A 22,607-nucleotide genomic window follows, 5' to 3' on the forward strand; every position below is an offset into this window, starting at 1 on the left:
GAGGACAGCATGCCCTTTTTCCCTGATAAAATTGCAACCTCTCACTCCAGCTCTTCATTCACCCCCATGACCTGCTCAAGACACTTTTCTAGTCGTAGTCCAAACCTCTAGTTTACAGCCATAATAGCGCTGAGACTGCCAGTAGCTGTCTCTGTGAAATCCAACTGCTTTTCAGCATCCCCTGCTTTCAGATGTGTTTCCCTCACCCTTCTGCCACACATTACAACTGGCATTAGAGTGTCAGATCAGATGGCACACATGGAAAGCCAGAGCCCCAACACACTTGCTAGTGGCTTTTGCTTCTCTTAGCTGTGCAATTTCTTGTGCATATCCAGCTTCAGGGACAAGTCAGTTCAGCACTCCATCCATCCTCCCTGTCTTCCCTCCCCGCCTTCATCCTCCCAGGAGTCTTGTGTTGTTTGTGCTTTACTAACACCACCTGCCTGGTGCTCTGGGCTCCTTCTGCAGCCCCTTCTACTTGGAGGCTGGTGACAGAAGCCACCAGCATGCCTCTGTCAGGGGTGACTTGGACTTTCCACCTGCCAGTATCGGGCACTGTGCCATCAGCTGCCAAACTGGCACAGTTCCACTGGCTGCAGCAGCTGAGTGCTTCTGTTGTCACTCAACCCAGGACATCTTCACGGAGTCTGATAACACATCTGCTAATTAATGCCAGTTGTGATCATTGGTCAGATCCTCAACTGGGTTAAATTGAAACGGGTCCATTTAAGCTGTGACAATTAGCAGCAACTTAGAGCTGACCCGGCAGTTTTCTCTATAACGTGAATACGTCTTGTTCAAAGTGAGTAAAACCCACCAACAAATTGCATAAAAACTACCAAATGATCAGAAAATTAAATGAGTGTTAGTAACTCCAATCCAAGGCCAAATTTCAATGGTGGGAAAGAAGTGATAGCTTTAGATATGTTAACAATTGTATCCAAGGAGCTATCCAAATTCCTTATAATAAAAATAATTAATAATAATAGATGTACTTCTGGACACATTCACCTTTCTGTAAAGAAAGCCTAATGAGTCTGTCTTGTAAAAAACAGACTATCAGAAAATTTAAATGTGATTCTATTAACTTGTAAGCATAGTGGTTAACATTTTAACAATAGAAGAGATCAAATCTATTCTTGAATTCTGTTTTTAAGACTTGTAAAGCAACATCAATAAGTGAAAAGGAACAGTTCAAGAATTTTCTTTGTATTTTGTTTGTGCCCTTTGTCAAAATTTATTTCAGTCAATACTTCCACCCTGTTAGATCGTATCACCAGTCCTCCCAACCATAACAAGCTGAGTTGTAGAAGGTATTAAATCTTAAACAGAGGTAAGTAAGGTACTCCTGGAAAAAAGCAAAAGTTTGATAGGTTGTGTCAAAAGGAACTGCAGTTATTATTATAATTTATTATTTGTTAAGCACTGACAATGTGCTCAGTTCTGCTGATTAAGTTTTTCTGAGCAAGTTCTACTGATTATCTTCTGAGGACAACACACTGTACTACAAAGAAGATATGTGACAGCTATCAAGACTTCTGCTTTCAAGACTCACTTAGCAAAACAATTACATGCCAGTTATGCAGGTTTTATGGAAAAAAAGGGAGAAAATGCATAAACTGAGTAAATATCATGACTTTTGTGTTCACTAATTTTCCTACTCCAGATCTCTCACTTCAGCACCGTCTGACAATCTCAAAGTTACAGTGAGATTTAAGGAAGATCTAAAGCCTCATCCCTGCTTATATTCAGTTATAAGCATCATGTTATATTAGAGGCAAGCACACAGGCTGTATTGTTAGAATCTGTCTTTGGACCTGGGACTCACTTGCCAGCAAGAGCAGAGATAGCTGAATGGGGCCAGTCTGAGACAGACAAAAATCAGAATAGATCCAAACTCACACATATATTTCCTTCATGCCACAAAGCAGATCAGACAGAGCTAGCCCATGCTCTACCCATAGGTGGTGATCTGACCTTACAAAGACATTTGGGGTGCAGGTGCCTCAAGGGACCTTGTTGGGCTCTCAGGGGTATTTCTCTTACAGACCTATTGTTGAGTTTCTCCAGCCTGAGCTATAGACACATTTTTGCAGGGCATCTAGGAGTCAGGGATGTTGGGTTTCTGCTGGTTTAGAGGCACTGCAGATATTCTATTCCTGTGAACTTTGTGCCTGGTTTATATCTACTTTAGCATGTAAAGAAATCACAGTTTCTTCCTCCACCTTTACCCTCAGATCATTTATGTATAGTTTACCTCCAGGGTGGAAGATTGCCCAAAACAGGCATTTGATGGCAAAATAATGTCCATGCATCTGTGTGTGCACAGCAAGGGACATGGCTGAGGACTGCTCTAAGAATCTCAGGCCAAATTTGCGTGTCAGGAGGGTGCCAAACAGACATTGTCCCTTGCCCCAGCCAGGCAACACCTAGGCTTTCAAACCACAGCACTGCCAGGGTTCCAGCTGTGCAGATGTTCTTAGAAGAAAAACTCCCTTTTGTCTGCTTCTATCCTTTAGCCTGCACACTTCCCTAAATCCTGCCAGCATGCTTTTTTTTTTTTTGTAACTGACAGAGTGAAGTGAGTTCTTATATAAATCTTTTGTGTGAAGATCAAACTGCGCACATGTAGAGCTATTTTTTTTTTTAGGGGAAAATCTGCCCTAAAATAATCATTCCATGTTATCCTCACAGAGCGTCTGCAGTGCCTTTTAAAATGCATCCAAGGCCACCCTCAAGACCAGACTCAACGCTGTCAGGCAGAAAGCTGCAGCTGAAGGCTCCGTGCATGCAGGGAGGGCAGAGCGTGGGCAGCCCAGGGCAGGATTGGGGTCAGGGGCAATGCAGCTGGAAGGGACCGTAATCTGAGTTGCTCCTTGTAGACAATGTCAGCCTTTGTACTGATAGAAACTTGTGGGGCAACTCGGGAGCCGAGCTGGGTCATGTGAAAAAGGTGTTTCTTTACCTAGCCAGCTTGGACTCCTCAAGCATCCAGCTGGCAGACCCTGAGGTTTCAGTCAAATCTTGTAAGTTAACATTAGTTTACTAATAGACCAAGGAGTAGAGGATTTGATTGAGAAAACATAGCCTTTCATTCACAAACTCAGGAGCCCTTGTAATGGAGAGGAGAATCAGTAAAAATGATCAAACGATAACAGTACTATTGGGAAATTCTTAAAAAAAAAAGAAAATACTAAAGAAGTTAGCCCCAAATGGCAGAATACAACAGCAGTTTTCGGATCAATTTCAGTGCTGCTTTGTGTTTCACTACTTACAATTTAATTACCACCTAGAAAAATGATCAGGTATTAGGTGTAGTGAAGTCCCCATTTGTGACACCAAGCAGTAGTACAACTCACTGTAGCAGCTTATCTTTGGGAAGCCTCCCTCTCTTCCTTTTTCACTATTTTCTTCATCTTGCTTTCTTCTTATGCTCCAAATTTCCTCAAATACCATATAATCAGAGTTTTACATCCAGCTTTAATTTTCCCAGAAGGAGCAGCACAAGTTCTTTTACTCAGGACCATAAAAATAGACTTGCACTTCAGTGAAGCCATCTAATAGACAGATGAACCAATTCCATTAATATTAAAACATTCTACCTGTGCCCATCCCCCAGCAAAGCTTTTGCCAAAACTGGAACAAAACCCTAATCTAGCCATTATTAAAGGAGAGGAAAATCAACTTCCTTTCACTCCCCCATTCATTTTCCACTGCTGTGATTTTCTAAATTTCAGGCAGGCCTATGACCAAGTGCTGCAGGGCCAAAAGTGGCTGGATGTGCCATATTCCTGGCCCAAATGGAAGCAGGAAATACCAAACATCTTGCATGGAAGCCTGTTCTCATCAGGTTTATAGCCCAGCTTTTTTCATCAAAAGCAGTGAGGATAGTACACAGTTCAGAAATGCATCCAAGCATATGGGAGTCTCTCTACACTAATCCTCCTTTTGAGCTTCATCCAGCACTAAATCAGAGCCACACCGGAGAGAGAAATAATGCAATAACTTGTGGAAAATACATGGCTCTTCTCTGTTAGAGTACAGAAAATCAAACATGACTCACTCTTCTCCTTAAAAATGGTTGGAGGAATATTAACAGCATAAAGCATGACAGAGATTGGAAAAGAACAAAAGTCAGATACTTTTTAAAACTGCCTTCCCTGGGACTGTACATCCCCATGCACCATAGGCCACATGTGCAGGGCAGTCTTTACTGGGACAGTACCAACAACCTTGGAGAGTAACACGATAATGATACAGGTGACAAAACTCACCTGAGAGGCTAAGAAAACACCTTTTAGCAGAGAGAGCCTGCACCATGCTCACTGCATTGCAACTGCAGCCACCATTTCAAGAGGCCCCTGACAGCATCGCTGCTGGAATTCTGGGGAAGAAAGGCTGAACAGTCTTATTTTCCCAGAAAGAATACAAGGTTCTCTGTCTGAGGGAGAGAAAGGACTTTGCTGAACTCATCCAAGGACAAGAGGGCCCTATGGCTGCACCAAGGCTCAAAGGGTGTGCTGTCAGTGCTGTCTTGCACGTGGCAGCAGAACAGGCAGAGTGCTGACAAGCCAATCTCCACCATAGCCTCTGGCATCACCTACTGAAAGCAAAAACAACAGGAAAAAGCACTAAGAGGAGATCTACACCAACTTCTCAAGATGTTGCAGCAGGGAAGCACAGGCTGACCAGAGCTTGAGCCCTTCATTGCTCTTTCAGTACGTCAAAAGTAAAAAACTATTTCAAAGAAGTACAACCCTGATCCATAGCTCCAAACACCACATTCTGGACCTCAGACAGGTGACAGAAAGAAAGGTTTTTAGCAGAGCTTACTTCAGGAGTGCTGATGTGTTAGGGAGCTGAAAAAGAGCTATCAGCTGACAAAATGACGTGGGTAGTTAAGGATACAAGTCAGCAGAGGGATTGGCTATGCAATTAGCAACAGGAAAAATAAATGCAGCTCCAAGCACACAAGCAGGTATACGTACAGAGCCAACTTAGATCTTGAAAACAGCCTATTGTTTCCATACATAAGGACTTGCAAACAGCTTGTTGTTTCCATAAATAAAATCTTCAAACTAGAATTTTCTTGATCACATTTATTGCCTTTTCCTGATTAAAACTGAGAGAATTTTTTTTCTTTTTTTTTTTCCCTGTTCTTGAAAATTATTATCAGAACCTTGTTTGGCATAACTCAACCTTGCTATTGTAGAATCATAGTTATCACAGATTTCTAGAATCACAGAATTATTTGGGTTAGAAGGGACTTCAGAGACCATCTAGTCCAACCACTCTGCCGTGCACAAGGACCACTAGACCAGGTTGCTCAAAGTCACATCTAACTTTGCCTTATACAATTCCAGGGTTGGGGTATACACAGATTCTCTGGACAACCTGTTCCAGTACCTCACCAGCTTCTTAGTGAAGGATTTCTTCCTAATATCTAACATAAATGTACCCTCTTCCTGTTTAAAACGAAATTGCCATCCACAAAGCGCAGCATCTTTACACAAGCTTAAGATTTTATCCCATATGCTGTTTCTTTAGAACAACTTGTCTTCCTCTTTTTCTTTTTTTTAAATTTTTTTTTTCACAATATGCATCTGGTTTAAGGTGACTTTTTCTTTCCCAGCATATGGAGCTGGATGATTATGATGATTTAGATTTATTTTAAATCACAGTCTATTAAATGGAAAAATAAATGCTAATATGTCGATATCGTTTACTTCTGAATGAATTATTGATATGAATGAGTAGTTGCTTCTATCATAATTACTCTTTATTAAATAAATATATTTTGAATTAGCGATCCCTAATTAAGAAATCACATTTTTGCCTGAAAATTGTTTCTCTGATGCTAGTATAAGAAATACCTTACATTACTCTATGGAGAAAAAAAAAGGCCATGTGAAATTATTCTATTTTTTATCTTTTCCTTTGCTCTGTAAATTTGGCAGTGCTTTGTGCATATTCCTTTTCACTGCTTCTCTCCTCTAATCAGTTAAGTGAGGCTCTTTCCCCTCTGTTGTTTGTGTGGATCTGTCACATAGCACCTAGAGACAGAAAAAACCATTTTAAATAGGAAAATGCAAAACATAAAAACTAAAGGATTGAGGATCAGATACCTGAAACTCCTCTCAACATTTTCTTTCAAGCTGAGCACGTTTCAGATTAATAGTGACTCTTCAACATAAATAATGATCTAATGAAATAAATATGAAATAGAAAGAATCATAAAAAGAATTTTACATTTAAGAATGCCATCTGTGTAACACTTAGCCTAACAATGAAATCATTTCAGTGCCAAAACAGCTCACTCCGCTTCCAGCACAAGTTACAGGAGAGTGTAATGGCTTTGCAAAATGGCATAAAAGTCTGAGTTCAATCACAGAAGGAACACCTGGGTTCAAACTCACTCTGCTTCACACAGACAATGGATCTCACACACGAGTTTTGAACTCACCCCTGCTAATGTTTCCACCTCGAGTCATCACGAATTTTTCACAAAGCTGACAATTTTTATTGCAAGGCAATTTAGATACCAGAGAAGAAGATTTTGTGGGTCAGTGTGAGGGGGATCTTGCAACAGCTATTACACTGATTCTCTGCTTTACAGCTGTGGAATCCAGAGTCAGTATTGTCTGGCTGAAGTGCACAGGACTCAGAAACTAGACCCTGTTTAAGTATACCTGTAGCAAGAAAAATTCTCTCATGACACACTTAGGACTTAACACCAGACTAGCTATCAGTTTTTAGAACCAGTTTGTCTGGGCAAGCACTGGGAAGCTCCATGTCGCAGAATGGAGATGCTGTTTTTGTGAACAGGGAAGCCAAGCTCTTGCCATGTGCAAGGCGGCGCAGCAGAGCCATGCAGAACACAATGGAGATTGTTTGTTTATACCAGCTGAAGAGAAGGGAACATATTTGTTTTGAGTGAGCTGTGTTAGAATACATATTGTTGTATATGCCCAGGCCTCATTACACCATGCTAGTCTTCAATATGGATCAGATCCTAAAACTGCTCAACATACTGAAATAAATGTGAGTTCTACCCACAGAACATCTCCAGACTTAGGCCTCATGTCTGTCAATGTCATCTCAAAAAAACAAATGTTCAAAGAAGAAAAACAACAAAAGTATCTTAGAGACTGTGGAGGATGCTCACGTGTGGTAGATGTCATTCAAGGGTATGCTAAGGAATTACTTGGAGAGAGAGAAATCCACATACCAAGACTGGAGAAAAGAGTAGGCCTGAAAAAAAGGAGAGAGCATTAAGTTTCACTGAAAGAAATATTTCTTATTTGTATTTCAGAAGTTACTGTGAAAGCAAAAGGAAATTCTTCCTACCCATCAGCAATGAGGCCACATTAACATCTCCTCAGGCAAAGGTGGCCACAGCCCAAATTTTTCTTAAAGATATAATCGTGAGGGCATTCACAGAGGAAGAGTTAAAGTGCTGTTCAATAAACAAGTGCTGTATGCTGTATTCATATAAGGAAAGGTATGAGCCAACGGAGAGAGATGTTCAGCTGCAATCAAAGAGGATCTAAGCCTAACTGAGCACTCACATGACAGTTGGGATCATTTCGGATCCCTTCCAATGAAGATAAAATAGCATCAAAAGCAGAGAGGTTTTTTTTCTTTCTTTTAAGGATGAAAACACAACATCATTAGTCAAATTTACTCTGAACTTCCACCTCTTCATGTTGATTTGTACTCAGGTTCAGTAAACATATCTTTCCATCAAGGTAAATAAATGTAAAAGCCCATCAGTAACTTAATTGCTTAACGACGGATGGAGTGGGGAGTGTAACACTGTTTCTGACTATACTGTTGAAGTTAACGACCTCTCAAAAACACCTATTATGCAGCTTGGCAGTAAAAAAAAACCTGTTCCTTCTTGAAAATCTGTTTACAAAATTTCAACCATTTTCTCCTGATGTTGGGGAGGGTGTGGAAACCTCTGAGGACAATTTTTCAGGTGGACTGATGTAAAATTGAGTTTATTCATCTGAAATGCCATCCTTGGTGGGCCTGCATGACCCAGGGAACTTAGGCTCAAGAGAAGTGGGGAGTCTCCAGTGAGTGAAAAGTTATACAGCCCAGGGAAAATATCTCCAAATTAAAATGGCCATGGTTCTGAGTGGAACTATTCACTGGGAGGGGTAGAGGCTCAGTCCACAGATGTCAGGCAGGAGCCTGATCCCACATGCGTAGCACACACCTAGGGACATCTGGGAGTGTGCCCTCCTCCTCTGTCCTTGCACACCGAGAGACCTGGATTGAGGACCCATGGGAGAAAGTTGTTGTTCCCATTAAAACCAAGCTGTTTAATAGAGGTGAAGGCAAAATCAGCTCTCTAGTGAGAGAACAGGGAGGGAGGAGGGTATGCCAAGCATCTGAGAGTGAAATCTGGCTCACGGTGGGCAGGCAGGCACAGTGCAGAGGCACAGCTGCCAGCCTGACATGATGGATCAGAAAAGCTACTAAGGAGCTGTGAGAGTCCAGGCAATTGAAACAAAGCAAAACATGAAAAGGCAATAGGTCAGACCTTCTTTGCAATCTATCAATTAAACAAGCATCCACTTCCAAAGGAGTGTCCTAAGCAGTAGACATCCCAGCATGTGATTGCTACTGTGATGGAGGGACAGGTTTACCAAAAGAAATTAATAATGATAATTACTAGTAGCGCTAATAATTTAGTTGAAGTTGTTCTTTAGTGAACCCCTCTGAGGAAATAACATGATTGGGCATTTTGGCTTAATTTTGTAGTCCCATACCAGCTTTACTCAGCCTGTTGGAAAACAAATGTGTGTTCAAATCTGTCCATTACATGGGAGGCTTGTGCCAAAATCTTACCCTCCTTCAGTTAGGCAGCAGAGGTGAGTTCCACAGTGTTGGCTTCAGCTGCTTTCTCCAAAACCCTGAAGCTTTCAGAAACATTCATTTCTGCTGGCATCACTCAACAGTTCATTGTTAGGATTTGTTCTCATTGGCATGCATGAACTGAGACTGATGTACAGGGTGATCCAGAGTGACAGCCTTCCGCCCCAAAAGTGGATACCTGCTTCCCTTAGAGTCCAGGGACTCACATTTGACTCAGAAGGATCTATACAAAAATTATCTTTCCTCTCATTTGTGTTGTGTGTGTTAAGGATAAGTGTGTTCAGCCAAATTAGCAATCAGGCAAACTGTGCATGCAAAAATCTGCACTTGTACAAACTGTGCATTTTTTTATAACATTCCAAGATTAAATAACTTGACAAAAGATGAAAACCCTTTAACAAATCTGCCCCTAGAGAAAAGTAACATTTTTTTATTCCATTTACTGTCAAACGATATATAGTTGAACAGAGTCCTATAGGTTGATTTGTTGCTTTAAATAATGTCACTAACATCCAGATATCAATGTGATGGTGCAGAAAAAAGAGTTCACATTGAACTAGATTCAATTACAGACCTAGAAATTGAAATTGTCTGATGCTACATGCTTAATTCATGTCTGTGTGACTGAGAAAGGGAGTATCTGGTTTACCTTGAATTTCCTGCCTTAGTGTGGTGAAAACATGACCCATCGCATTAATTAAAAAATAGTTTACAAATGTAACTTAAGTGGTATTGCACTGGCAGGAGGAGACAAACACCTTTTTGTCCTTGACATGTTATGTGATATAAAGGAAGCTGTTCAATAGCTTTTTCCTCCATTCCAAGGTAGGTCTTACAATTCTCACTGAAGAACAGGAAAAAAGGTATGATGACACCACACAATAAGAAGCCAAAGACTATGCTTTACTTAAAAAAATTTTAAGCATTTATCCCTCAAAACCCATCACCCTCTTCTGACCACAATGTTTAAACAGGTGCCTACAGGGAGTTATCACATGTGTTATCAGGTCTATATTTATCTAATTTGAGCATTATACCCAGGTCGGTATTTTCGTGTATAATACCCCAAAATACCATATCACAGCAATGGACTCTCAACCAGCACACATTTGACTACTGATTTCACATATGCGGCTGGGACTAACTTTTCTCCTAATATGGTGATGGCACAGGCACTATTTAAATGATTCCTGAGCCTTGTAAATATACACCAGATGTATCTTTTGTAAATGTTACATTTTTCAACATCTCAGCATTTGTGAATAGTTGAAAGCGATGCCAGCCATGCTTTAATGGGGCACAGAAGCGTACTGCATTCAAAGAAATGGCACACCATTGCAATAGTCAAAATTACAAGTGCTGTCAAAAAGCCACATTTTTGTTTTACTGATTAGCACCAGGTAACACAGTGCTTTACATCGTACCTTCATACATGATTCTTTCAGCTGACAATGTTTCCCTGCACATGAGTGACACAGAGAGGGATGTGGAATTTCCAGGGCTGCACTGGGGAAGGAGAAGGGCAGAGAGGACCGAAGAGTCACATGTGTCCCCTCAGCCACTATGATGGCCAGAGGTGGAGGCAGAAGAGCTGTGGGAGCTGCCACAGTCAGTCACAGCTCACAGCCACAAGGATGTGCCCACCATCCCAGAGCTGGGGAGGGAACAAAGCTCACCTTTCCTACAGGTACTGATGCAGTTTGAAACCACAACATATTTTCCTGCAACTCAGGCTGCTGCTGCTTGGCCTTTCCTTGTTGCAGAGGGAACTCAGCACCAGCGAGAGGTATCTCCCGTTAAGGACCTCTCCGTGAGCACAGGGTGAATTCAGCTATAAGAAGAAGTCACCTCCTGGGGTTTTCCAGGTTTCTCTTTTTCCCTAAGCTTTTCCTGGCTTTCCTGTGTCATTGTAGAAATCTCACAGAAGACTCAGGAGCACTTGTGTAACAGGTTATGGGAAATACGCTCTCTGCACCTTCTACCTCCTGGCACTTGCCCTATCCATCACCACCATAACCAGACTGCAGCCATGGTCTCCCTGTTAGCATCAGATGGCAAAAGGAGCTGTCAGAAATCAGTCATCACATTTGCCTAAAAATGCACATTTTTTTAGAATTTCCCCCCAACTCTCCCACAGATAAGAGGGAAGACCTTTATAATATTGCACAATTACTATTATTTGCAAGGCAGAGTGCTTTTGCTGGAATTGTACCGTGAAACTCAGTTCAGCAAATCAGCTAAAATCAGAGCTAGGTGACACAGGACAATAAACTTAGAGGGAATGGACTAGACATAATGCCCCACTACAAGTATTATTTCCAAGTTCACAGGCTTGCAAATTAAAATGTCCCTGGATCACTGCCATAAAAAAGAACATTAAAAATCAGGGGAAGAGGTCTGGGCATCTGTTAGAAGCATCTAATATATACCAAATGTGTATGCTGAGCTTCTTAGATATATGCATTGCTGAAATATAGCCTACGATTAATGTAAAAGCAGAAATATTTTAATTGTATTTTTCCATTTGATATTCAAATGAAAAAATATATCTTATTAAACACAACACTTGGCTTTGCTATTTTAATAAAAAATAAGTTGTTGAGGAAAAGAAAAGCAAAACTACTGATTCCTTTCCTTATGATGATCAAATGAGTCTTTCATGTTTGTATCTTATACTTCACTTTTTAGCATTTTGAGGCAAATAGCAGATATCAAAACTAAGTAAATAATCAAAGACTTATTCAGTTTTCCAAACTGTCATGCTGTTTATCTTGTAATAACTGATCTCTTAGGTAGCATAAGCTATTTAATTGCTACTGAAGATTATTTGAATGAAAAAAGAGAAGACATTCTCCCTTACCCCTCAAAAAGACAAAACTATATTCTTCAAAAAGACACATGCCGACAGATAGATTCTGATCTCTTCTACACATGCACAAGTGCAGTAGCTAATTTTACAAGATTTGATAGGAGCTGTGTATCTGAGATTACACCCTGTGCTCCAGACTGCACATTCCACATGGAAAATGACTTAATTTGGAAATAAATTTTGTTGCTGATAAATCCAGACTCTCAAGTCTCTGGGCATCCGAAGAACCAAACCTATTAAATTATTGTAAAAAACAGCTACTGCATTTTAAAGGGACTTTTTACAGTGTTGGCAAAGTGCGTATTCATGTATCCCCCCTGACATGATAGACTGTAATGGCTCCAGTCTGTCATGTCAACCATCTGCATATTAAACAGTCCCTAAGTACACATTGACACAGCAGACCCTAATAGCTCTGAAGCCGTAACAATCTATTGAGTCAATAATATGCATGTTAAAGAGCATCTCCTGTACTTCCATCAATATCTTTTATCTTTTCCTTAATTCATATCTTCTTTTTATATGTATATTCAGAGTTAAAGTTTTAGAAACCTTTATCCTTTAACGAGCTGCCACAGATGTGAAACATGTGGCGCAGAGATACACATGCAGTAGCAAAATCCTTCCCTGGTATTGGGGCCAGACCTTAAAACAAGAACTGTAATATTTTTGCACTGACAGCACACATTCTTCTAGATAAGGTGGAAATAGCCCATCTTTTCTGCTGGGCTGGACCCAGCGACAGTGAAAAGCCCGGGAAAGGTTCCTGATGATTTCATAGGCTTTGGATGGAGCCCAGTGTGATGATACTCATTTCCTATTATGCATTTCCTTCTAATTAAATGAAATAGGTCACAGGGGGGAAATGAAACAAAAGACAAATGTATTTACTTACAGTAATATCAACCCCCCAAAAACAGCAATCAAAAACAAGAGAAAAGATAATACAAAACATACTGTCTCTTCATTAACTTGAAATTATGTCTGTTACCACAGTCTTAATTCATTCTTGTGTGATCTCGGGATCTTTTATACCATGGAAGAGGGAGACTGTTATTTAAGCATAAGAAAATGGAAATTTAATTTCTTTTGTCTAAATAAGTTGGAGAGAAAAATTCTAATTTCCTTTTGCTCAACTTTCCACACCACACCATGCTGCAATCCTCTCACTCCCTGATCACAGGACTTTCCCATCTTCTTCCAATCTTCTTTCTCTCTGTAAGCATCACAATTTGGCTTACACATTTAAAAGTGAAACCAAAGTGCAATTTGTGTTTTCAAAATGTAGACCCGAGGACAGGGTGGTCACTTGACCCTATCAGCAGATCTTAGCTGTCCTAAATTCCCTTCTCCTTTCCATTAATTTGATACCAATGTATCTTTGATGCACATAGGAATTTATTCCAGCATATTCTTGATTAACTTTCACTCCAGTGAGGGCAGAATCATGGTACTCTCCCTCTTGCTTTCCAGGAGTGTTCATCCTACCCTTGCCTTGCACCATTCCATGTCCCCAAGGCACACCAGACCAGATCATCTATTGTGCCTCATTCAGTAGAGCATCCCTTAACTGCATGACAAGCACTGAAGGCATTAAGTCCTTGGTAACATCTCGTAGCCAGCAGGCTTTTCTTCCCAATGCAATGGCAGAGAAGTGGATTAGATGCCTAAATGCATGGCCAGGGATTTGCCCAGCCATGAGGCAGGCCCTCAAAAGCTCAGACAAGTGCATAAACTTCATCTTATATGTGTTGTGTACCTTGTGTCTTATCAGGACAGGACTTTCTAAACTATGAATAACAGTACTCACAAAGCCACAGTAGTCACCATTTGACCTTTTTCACTGAAGATCTAGAAAACAGATTTAGTTTTGGGCAGGATATGTTTTTCTTCCTAAATGAAAAAAAAAAAGCTACTGAAAATAATCTAAGCAAATTAACAAAACCTAAAGAATGGGTGCCATTAAAACAAAGAAACAAACATACAAACAAAAAAAATACAAACAACAAAAAAGGTCCTGCTATGTTGCCTGTATTTCCTTTAGCTGAGGGAGGCAGCCCCAGTGTAGCTCTGGAAGTGCCTGTTCCTGACAGAAATGGTTCACTGTCAACTGCTTTCTGTGATGCTGCAGTTCATCACCAAATTATAGATGAAGCACAGTCTTCTCCCTACAATATTATGGGTACAGTCGTGTCCATTTGAGGAAAATAAGTCCTCTCTGGACCTCCTGCAGGAACTCTCTTACTATTCACTCCGATACTTACTGGGTAGCAACCCAACAGCCCCAACCCAGTCCAGCCCTGGGAAAGGATCCCTTGATCCTCTGGCACTTCTTTTTGTCCCTGATGAGCCTTGTAGGCTTCCCAGAACTTAACAGATTTACAGGGAAATAGCAAGGAAGGACAGGAAGAGGGTTGCTGGCCACACAGCCAGAGTCCTTTTACAAAAATCCTCTGCACCAAGGGTTACTGATGGGTCACGCTCACTCTAGATGGCCAGTGCTTCTGGGAATTGTTCCACTGATTTAAGTGGATAGGTCACCCAGTCCAACTTCGTGGACTTAGAGCAACCGATACATGCCACCAAGCGAAAGAAGAGCCACCAGTCTTTGTGTGTAAATGAGACAGGTAAGGGAGAAGAAGGGAGGGCTAGTCAAAGAAACATAATGCTGTAGGTAAAGTGCTCCATGTTCCCCCCGCAACCTTCTTGTGTGTGCCACGAATGTAGGGTGGGTTCTGTTCCTGCTGCTTTGTCCCCCTCTTGCACAGCCTGTTCCATTCCCAGCTGCAGCTGAGCCTGCCCCAGGCTAGCCTGACCCTGAATGGAAAAATTCCTAATTACTTCAGAGAGGGCTCTGTATCCTCAGGCAAGTGCAGGAGAGCAAAATTTGGGTAGGGCTATGATTTCACTGCCTGTGTGCATAGGATGTCTCCTTTCCTACACAGAGGAACGCTGGCCACCCTTCCCACTTTTTTGGTTCTCAGTGTTCATCACTGCACCTGGAGTTATCTCCCATTTACCAAGGAGTTGATTTAAGTGTCTGACTCAGTCACATATGTTTGGCTCCCTTATTCAGAGTAAGATTTGGCCTACTAGCTGTGAAAACAGCTTATATCACATGTGCTGCAAAGCCTAGCCAGAACAGGCTGAATAAAGGATGAAGTTTAATCATGGAAATGTTGACCTACAAATAGAGAACAAAATGTTAAACCACATGGTATAGGGTGCTGCACGCCCCAAATATCAAGGAGAGGAAAGAAGAATTGAACACATTTGGAAAGTAAAGCTTACTGTTTGGGGTTTAGTTGGGGTTTTTTTTATACTTTTTCTTTCTGCATATTCGGAGAGTCAGACCCACACTGTTCCTGCTCGCGATGACACCCTGGCACCCGAAGAACAACATAACACCCACCACAAAATGCTGCTGTTGGCTGGCGCCATCTAAGGCAGCAAGGTTTGGTGAGGGAGGTGAGACTGCCAAAGGCGGGTGAGTGGGGGTGTCACAGAGAATGGGACCCGGCCGCCAGCGTGACTCCAGTCTACGGGACCTGTACAAACTGAGGAGAGGTAAATGTGACGAGGGTTAAGACCCCTTTCATCCTGTGTTCCTGAAAACTAGTCCTGCCTTACTTCTTACATCTAGGGGTGAGGGATGTTGTCTTTACACACCATCTTTCAGCTGGGACATCCTCACCTCTGTGTGTTTCACACAAAGAAGGGCAGTGTTTTTGGCAGAGAGTCCATTTCCATTTTTAATCACAGCCATCACACAAACAGTTCATCTCACAAGATGGGAAAACTTTCTCATAGGCTTTATTTAACATAATTTTGGGTACTGCAAAGGACAAAGAATAAATTTTTTAATTGGTCATCTTGCTTTCAATAACTCGTCGGCTTTGTCTTTAGGTACGCTACATTTTACACAAACGTAGTTTACAGCAGCCGGCCAGGCCTTACTGACTGACAACAGTTCTTTACAGGATTTCTATGTGCCAAGGAGCTGGACAGTAATATCCATTTGGTATTCATGGAAGGTACTTGCAGAACAATAATGACAATAATTGCTTCTGATTCTTGTGTTTACAACACTGCCAAAGTATCATTAGAGCCTTATTTATAGATAATAATGCTTATTAATCACACATATTTGAATTTTGGAATGTATTAGATTAATATTCTTTTGTAACTTGGTTCTGTACTAATGCTATGAAAAGCACTTTCTGAATGTAGCCCACTGGGAAGCGCTTGCCTCGGTAAAGTAAAAGCATCCAAGGCATCTGCAGGTGAGGGACAAAGGGCATACCGCTTCCTCAGCCGGCAAACACCAAAGCCGGACACACCAGTTCCCTAAGCAGCTCCTTTGGATTAAAACCAGGGGCAGACGCCTGAAAAAAACTACCATGAAAGGTGTGATAGTAGTGTTGTTCTTGAGCTTGCTATTTGATGCTCTATGAAAAGGCTTGCTTTCTACGGCTTTATAAAGAAACTGGGTTTGGAAGGTGAGGAATACATCCATCTACCATCTCACTCTCTAACAGCCCATTCTACCCCACTGGTGAGTTTAACCTGGACCTTAGGATTCCTTATCAGTAAAGAGGCTGACAATGAGAAATATATTACAAAAAACATTTCTTATTTTGGTTATGAAATAATTCCAACTTTTCTGTATGAACATCTTCTACAATTCAATAATATGATAGAAGGAAAATAGATTTTTTTAAAAGGTGTTTACGACAAGTGAAAGTGCCACCCAAGCCTAAATACCAACTGCCCTATATTCATATCCTCCTTTGTTTCCCTGTAGCCCATTACAATGGTGAAAAATACGCCAAAGCAACTGCAGTACCAAACTCTCTAATTTTTAGTGTTTGACCAGCTCCATAAGTCTGTGTTTAAATAAAGTCCAGAACAGCACAGAATGTTTTATTAATATTATTATGTTTTTTGAGATAGTTCTTCAAGCAAATTTGCAGAGGCTCTGTCAGTAAGAGATGGCATTTCCATCTTTTTGGTTAGGTTTTTTCCTTTTTACCCACTGCTTGTAATGTAACTAACAGCAAAAAGTAGAGAAACTGAAAAGCAGGGGAGCAGGTGTTGTATTTTATTCTATGTGTCCATTTTGTGGTTTTTTATGGTGCTCCCTGCACACTGAGGATAACCTGTTGCTAAGTGTCACAGCCCCATTGTCTCTGGGGATCTTTTACAGTGGCAGAAAAAAAAAATAGAAATAATTAAAGTACAGAAGCTTTAAATTGTGAAGAACACTTGTGGCTTTACTGCAACTCCCCCAAGCTGCCCCTGGCCAATATGCTTCAACAGACAAAATAACAAAGTGATGTTGCCCCTTTAAAATGTGTTTCACCTATTAATATTCCAGTGTGCTTTGCTTACTGTGTTTAGAAAATGCCTATATTGAGGTTTCCCTGGAATTTCAAACCTATCAAGACAGCCAGTGCTGAGCACAGCCCAATCGTTTCTAAATGAAGCCAGGATCTAAAATTTAAGAAACCCTAAAAGAGAGGTTAGAGATGAAACCAGAGTGCAAAGCTGACATCAGGATGCAGAAGAAAGCCCGGTCCCTATGGCCTCCACACAACAAAGCAGTGAACCCTTCCCATCCCAAAGACCACAGCTCCTGTTGGGGGCCGTGGGGCCAGCTTGTCCTGGGCATTGCTGGGAGGAGGGTCATGGCTTCAACTGCCACCTGCAGACAAAGAAATTATTCCCCGAGTGTGGGCAGAGAGGGTACACAGAGCTTTGGATTGAGCTCCTTTCCCAGTTGAAACTCAGTACCACCCAGCAAAAACTGATCCCAAAACTTGACAGTACTGTACTGTACTGAGGGGACTGTGATCAATAACTAGTCATGGGGTTTGGTTCTTCTGCTAGTCCTCTTCTGAAAAGAAGGCCCTTGGCCCCAGGTGCACACAATCTGCTACAGCATTCATTGGCACAGAAGTGTGTACGGATACTCTCCTCTCCCCATTGGTGGCTCCTCAAAAAGTTTGCTGTATTTTCCTTAGGTTTCAGAGTGTTACAGTGCAAAAAGCTGTCTCTAACAGGCATTTGAAATCTCCATCTTATTCTTTCCTAATAGTAACAAAAATAGCTGAAAGAGTTCAGTATAAAGATCCTAATTTCAGAAAGGCAAATCAGTAGTGTATAAAATAATTCACCCTCTGCAGATTACAGACTTATTTTCTTAACTGAGTAGTGAACAATAATTTCCATTGTTTCTATCTGTTTTTTTTCGAGTCAGAAGTGGTTTAATAATTTTTCTACCTCTTAGAAGAAAAAGGCAAAGCAAACAGTTATCACATGAGGAAAAGTACGTTTGCATTTTATACAGGTATAGCCGATGCTAAACAGATAAAAACAGACATGTCCAGTAATTTATTATAGCCAGAGATACACAAGTCAGATTTCCATGTCAACACTTCACTTTCTGAATAAAAATGGGCATTTTTGTTTTAATACCAAGTTTTTACAGTTCCCACTGAAGTCAAATGAAGGAATAAATGCCCAACACCCTTGAAAAATAGTCACTTTCCTATAGTGTCCCTTTCCTGTGCCTATAGGAATCCCAAGTATGAAAAAGCTGTCCCTCTTTCACAAAAAAAATAGATGACCCTACAAACACTGCTCACATGCACAAGAAGTTTCAGCATGAGTCAGGGTATGCGAAATCAAGTCTCGAGCAAAACCCAAGCAAACAAGCAGCAAAATCACCCTCCTAACATTAAGTGTAGTTACTACAAGTTGAATTTTTGGATTTGTAGATATGGGATAGGAAAATCAAGACAGAAAAGTTTTGACTGGCTTGTTCACTAACCATATCTCAATGGTCACAAATTATTAAAAAGGAAAATTCAGCTGGAAAATTCTAAACATAGGGGAAGTTTCATAAGTGTCCTTTTGCAATGTCATTTTATTTGCTATATTTCTCACTAGGACAATATTACTCTGCTTGTATTTAACATTGGGTTTACTGTCAATTATTCTTTCTGTTATAGGATTGCATGATTATTGTGTATTTATCCCTCCAGATATGTGTCATGAACATTTTTCTTCTTTAGTTTTCTATCACATATAAATACCAAAGTCTGGAATTTGTAGTTTCCCATCGCCTTCATAGAACTGCAAGGTACAAGCAGGAATAAAAATAACAACATACCTTTTCATCAAGTAGTCTGCTAACCAAAAGGAGAAAAAATAAGCTTTGTGTATTTCTAAATAGTCCTCTAGGAGTCTTATACTTGTACTATGTGCTATATATCGTATGGTTTCTCCCCCTGTTATGACATCTCTGATTACTTTAAAAAGAACTCTCAAAAATGTTGAGGCACAAACCTTTGTATGGAATACTTTTAGTACGCTTTTTATTCTGACAAGATTAATAATTATCCTATAAGTATGACACAGTGTTTTAAAATGTTTTTTTCTGCTATGAGTTAGGATTGTGCACATAAATGTGGAAAGAAAGGTTATTTCACAGTAGAGAAATGCATATTTAAACAAAGTGTGATTAAATGGTAAAACTGCTTTAAAAAGAAAAGCACGGGTTTTTTCTCATCACAGTTATTCTGAATTTAAAATGCCCACAGTGAGTTTCCAAAGGACACTGGGCATTTGTAATGAAAACACAAGCTACTGAAATTAACGGCAGATAATTGAGAGAACCATAGCAAATGTCCCAGAGCTTTGGCCAAAACTGGACAGAAAAAGATCTGCTTGTGTAGCAAGTGTTAATTGTGTCCCCTCCCCACTATCACCACCCTGTCTTCTTCTGTGGCACCTGCAACTAGCTCACAGTGGGAACAACTGTCTATATGGGAACCAGTCTACAGAGTAACCAGACTTCTGCTGTCCTTCAACAAGGCACTTCACAAGCGCTGACAGTCCCCACGGCAGCCTTAAGTCTTTCCCAAAACACACAAGTGCCCTCCCCGCTAAGCTCGTACACATCCAGCACTTCCCATTGGTGCAAAGACATGGGCATGGGGGTTTTTTGATCGTTCAAAATGCCCAGTAATGCGTGTCCTATGTATCAGCATGTAGTGACCACAATTATTGCTGCCTGACTCACTAGTCAAGGTGTGTAGGATGTAACCCTTAGACAGCTGAGGCATAAGAGCAAGACCAATGTGGCCCTTAGACCTAACTCCATTCACATCAAATAAATGCAAAAATAATATCTCCATTGATACTAAGGTCTAATGTAAATACTTCAGGGAGCAGAATGAGAGCTAGATTCTGTTCATTCCAAACGAACAAAACTCCATGTGGCTTCAATGAATGGGACAAGCAAGATTTGGCCCATCTTGAGCAGCACGGGTTTGGTTTCCAGAGGCTGAGCTCTACCTGCTCGTTGGAGTAGGACAGTGAAACACTGGGGGCAATAGACCTTGAACTAAGGAGACAACCAAGGGTAACACCTTGTTCACACTTAAACTGATGGCAAGGCAAACAGCATCACCCACTTTCCCCTTGTGCTTTAGTGCTGGGTTTCAACCATGGTAGTCTTTCTACTAACTTTACTTGAAGGAGTAATTTTAAAATAATTTAATATTAAGTGCCAGAGGGCTCGCTTTTTCTCAACATTAAACTGAATCATATCAACTCCCATTCTAAATATAAAATATGATTGCATTACTTGACTTCATACTTTTTATAAAGGTTCCATTGTGGTGGGGTTTCACCGGTATAAAAGCCCAAGTAGGTATTATGGGCCATATCAGTCCATTTCATCTAATTAATCAACTACTTTAAAATGTTTTTCTTATATTGTAGTATAAAAAAATAAAATAAGTGATCTTTTTTATCATTTCCAAAATTAAATTAATATTCCATAAAGACCATATTTAATGTGCAAAATAACAAGATATGCTTACATACCTGACTTCCCTTCTTTAGTGAGTTGCTTCATTTGTAAAACATTGCATATAAGATTAGAACCTAAAATGAATTACTTGGTTTTTCTGGATATGAAAGCTTGTTTAAGTTCACAGTAATTTTAAATATGATACATTTAAAATATTAATATTTCCCATATATTATTCACTGACTTTCAGGTTTCATCTCAAGTTAGTGGCACTTCATATTTCAAAGGAAGAACTGTTTCTTTTTTTCAGTACTAATGTTCTATTAATTCACTTTGTAATATCATTCTGGTTCAGACAAATAAAATTGCACTAAATTGCTTATGCCAAGAATCATGCTAAAGTTGTTGGCACTATATAAAATTCCATATTCCATTACTATTTTATAAGTTTTTTATATCAGTGGCATCTTTTTAGGCCTAATTCATAGTCCCATTTAGTTAGTTTTAGAAGGGCAAATACACACAAAAGGATTTTTATGCTGAGATGGGGGTGTACGTAGGTAGTTACAGTAAAGTCTGTAACTAAAACAACTTTTGCAATGTACAGGTTACAAACTCCCAGGGAATTACCTTAACAGCTTTTCCTTTATTAATATATTTTATTTTGGGCAGTTTTCTCTTTCAGCATGTTTTTATCACACACATGTATAGACACATACGTATGTACACACATACATTTGTGAAAAATAAATTTGTGTGTGTACAGAAACACTTGAAAGGACTCATATGCGTATTATGCAACATATGCCACTCATGTAATGATTACATACAAAAAGAAAATTCATTTTATAGATAGATACAAATAAAATATGTGAAAGTCCTTAAAGGACCCATAAAGGCCTCAACATAGATGGATTCTTCATCACATCCAAAGAATTGAAAGAACCATTAATATAAACCAATCTTTTATATGTCCATTTATATTTTGTATTCTTTACATAAAGTCCATGTGGCCACATAGTTATTTCCAGAGATGCGGATGAAAGTTACACCTGAATAAACTGCAAAGTCTTTAATGAGTAAAGCAGCATCTAATCCTATTAATTGCCTTGCTGGAGTGAAATAACTACTAAGTGCTAGAGCAAGAGTAGCAAATAGCAGTAAAATCACCTGTAAAGAGATGTGAGGAACTATAAATACACTTTCATATTTGCATAGTTGACTTTCTCTGACTGTCATCAAAATCAGATGTTCAGGAGGCAGAAATCCAACTCCAAGGAATGCAGATTAATACATATATATGAATATATAGTCTGTGACTAAGTTTGCAACATTGTTAATAATGTATGTCCCTTTTCTAATGCCTAGTATTTGCTCCCTCGGCAATTTTAAAAATAAGAAAATTTGATCCAACTCTTTTAAAAAATAAATTGCAAAATAACTGATGCAAATCCCCGTCACTTGTGAACACAATGAAATTATACAGAAAGGAGCAAATGCAGGAGAGACGGAGAGGCTCCTCCTCAAAAATAGAAATGAATGCCCTGTTCCTATATGGTCCTCAAATGCCAGGATTTTGAAACATGGATTAGACTTCGAATGCAAATTAACTTCGGAAGGCAGGGAGAGGGGAAAAAAAATCAGAGAGACATACCAAGTCAAACGCTCCTTTTCCTGCCTATCTTGTCCGCAATGGTAAAATAGGCTAAACAAAACAAGTGCACATCAAGATAGAGCCAATTAAGGAATAGAGAGCGGGGGGAGAGGGTGGAGAGGAAGGCACCTCACTGAGCACATGGGGAGTGGGAGCGCAGCATCCCACCATACCTACCTTATGAGTGTTCAAAGGAAGACAACTGGGGTAAATTGGAGCCAGTTTTGATTTTTGCCATCCGGTTGCACCCGGGATGCGGGGGAGTGGGGTGGGGCAGAAGGGTCGGTCTGGGCGGAGGTAGATGGGTGATAAAAAAAGTGGGGGTAAATACAGAGCGAGGATGCCGAACGCTATGCAAATAGTCGGGCTTTTTTTAT

The 22,607-nt window shown here is 40.2% G+C and overlaps 2 long non-coding RNA genes across 17 annotated transcripts in view; one reads left to right on the forward strand and one right to left on the reverse strand.

The window, feature by feature from the left end:
- LOC116993008 overlaps positions 1-22,607 on the reverse strand; it is a 102,540-nt gene that overhangs the window by 70,518 nt on the left and 9,415 nt on the right. For 10 of the 16 annotated variants that reach the window (XR_004417163.1, XR_004417162.1, XR_004417161.1 and 7 more), the window contains exons 2-3: positions 22,408-22,517; positions 7,166-7,251 (exon numbers count right to left, since the gene is read on the reverse strand). This is a non-coding gene — a long non-coding RNA (uncharacterized LOC116993008). Of the gene's footprint in view, positions 1-7,165; positions 7,252-22,230; positions 22,282-22,407; positions 22,518-22,607 lie in introns of all 16 variants that reach the window. The other 6 variants (XR_004417157.2, XR_004417159.1, XR_004417158.1 and 3 more) reach the window with 2 other exon arrangements.
- Positions 1-22,607, forward strand: part of LOC116993009 — a 99,317-nt gene that overhangs the window by 70,452 nt on the left and 6,258 nt on the right. The gene's annotated exons all lie outside the window — the stretch shown is intronic.

The sequence above is a fragment of the Catharus ustulatus genome, chromosome 2 (genome assembly GCF_009819885.2).
Source record: "Catharus ustulatus isolate bCatUst1 chromosome 2, bCatUst1.pri.v2, whole genome shotgun sequence".
In the NCBI taxonomy this organism is placed as follows: domain Eukaryota; kingdom Metazoa; phylum Chordata; class Aves; order Passeriformes; family Turdidae; genus Catharus; species Catharus ustulatus.